General features: G+C 56.4%; 1 protein-coding gene across 2 annotated transcripts in view; it reads left to right on the plus strand.

The window, feature by feature from the left end:
* The first annotated feature begins 1,470 nt into the window (after positions 1–1,470).
* STAT6 (signal transducer and activator of transcription 6) overlaps positions 1,471–1,735 on the plus strand; it is a 12,967-nt gene continuing 12,702 nt past the window's right edge. The window contains exon 1 of one of the 2 annotated variants that reach the window (XM_021687195.2): positions 1,471–1,700. The gene's annotated coding sequence lies outside the window, so the exon portion shown is untranslated. The remainder of the gene's footprint in view (positions 1,701–1,735) is intronic. The other variant, XM_021687196.2, reaches the window with a different exon arrangement.

The raw sequence follows: 1,735 nt of genomic DNA on the forward strand, positions 1-1,735 counted from the left end.
CTGGCTTATTCTGGCCCATAAAAGAATGCATAGCATTTACTGTGTGCCAGGCATTGTTCTAAGCTTGTACATAGTTTTATTGTATCTCACTCCCACAATCTTATGAATTAAGACTTATTTGCTCCATTTTACAGACGACAAACTGAAACGCAAAGAGTAACTTGCTCAGAATTGTGCAGTTAGTAGCGTTGGCAGGACTGGAACCCAAGTGGCCTGTCTCCAGAGTCCCAGTTCTTAGCTGCTACCCTCTGCTGCCTGCCTGGGGCCCCCACGCACACGTGCACCCTTGCACACACATGCCCATCCACATGGGGCCCGTGGGGGAGGAGCTGGGGGCCGGGAATCAGTTCAAGCACCAGGGGGCAGCAGAGGCCTAGCTTTGGCCCCTCAGCCCAGCCCTGTTGGGAGAGAGAAGAGAGGAGTAGAAACCTCCTCCCATCTCCCACCACCCCCTAGAGACCACCATTTTTATACACCTTAGGTTTGGGGCTGTAGAGGCCTCTCTAGGCCCCTTGGCCTCCTTCAGCTCCTCCACCAACAAAAGCTGCAAAAACCGTCCACTAGTTACGATGATGACTCAGAAGCTGAGCAAGCCTTGTGTTTGTGAGTTTGTGTCTCATTGCGACCGCTTGTGGCTCTGAGGGCTGAAACAACTGTGAGCCTGCGCGCACATGCCTAAGCGTGTGCGTGTGTGTGGTCTTATGGCCAGGGAAGTTGTACATGTATGTATTTGTTTCTGGGTGTGTCTCAGTGTTTACCACAGAAACAGGAACTTTGCCAAGGCTGCACAGCAGATTCCTAGTCAAACTCGTACCTTGGGAAACGGCAGGCAGCCACTCCAGGTTGTGTTGGCTTCCACAAGTGTCTAAAGAGTAGTACCCTGGACGGAGGGGGCCAAAACGGTTTTCAGTGCAAGAGACTCCTTCTGGAGTCTTCCAGAATTCTGAGCTCTGGGGTCCCCTCCCCCACTCCCTCCCATCAGTGGTCACGAGACTTCTAAGGCGCGCCCTGCCAAGAAGGGAGGTGGACCTAGGAGTTGCAGAGAGCATGGAGCTCCCTGGCTGTTTTTCAGGGTCCTCCACTGGAGGGAGCCCAGAGCCCAGAGGGATTTGCTTTTCCAGAGGCCCTGGGGTGCCCAGTTCCTCCTGAGCCCAAAGCGCGGACCCCTGCAAAAGTCTGAGAATGGGGGAGGCAGTTTGGAGCCGCAGGTCTCTGCTTGGTATTAGGTGACTTTCTGGAGAAAAGTTGATCACTTTTGAAGGGACAGAGTAAGTGGGGGTCAGGCTCCCCCCAGTCTGGCCCAAGGGTCGGGAGCCCCAGTCCTGCCTTCCTCTACCCCATGCTCCCCCACTCGGCACAGGAGGCACACACGCTCACCCCACTGTCTTCCTCTTCCTCCTCCAGCCCACTTTCTCTTCTCTGTGTCGTCAGAGCTCCAGGGAGGGACCTGGTTAGACGGAGAAGCCGGAAACAGCGGGCTGGGGCAGCCAGTGCTTGCACTGAGGAGGAAGGACCGGAGAGGTTGTGTGTGCGTGTGTGTGTGTATGTGTGTGTGTGTGTGTGTTCTTTTTGGTGGTGGTGGTGGAGGGGGAGGGGGGTGCCAGCAGGGCCAGCCCTGAACTCGCTGGACAGAGCTACAGACCCATGGGGCCTGGCAGTGGCCGCTGAGCGAGGGAGAAGACAGCAGAGGGGTTGCCAAGGTGAGGGGATGCCTCCGAGGAGTGGGGGGGGGGGG

The sequence above is a fragment of the Neomonachus schauinslandi genome, chromosome 5 (genome assembly GCF_002201575.2).
Source record: "Neomonachus schauinslandi chromosome 5, ASM220157v2, whole genome shotgun sequence".
Lineage (NCBI taxonomy): Eukaryota > Metazoa > Chordata > Mammalia > Carnivora > Phocidae > Neomonachus > Neomonachus schauinslandi.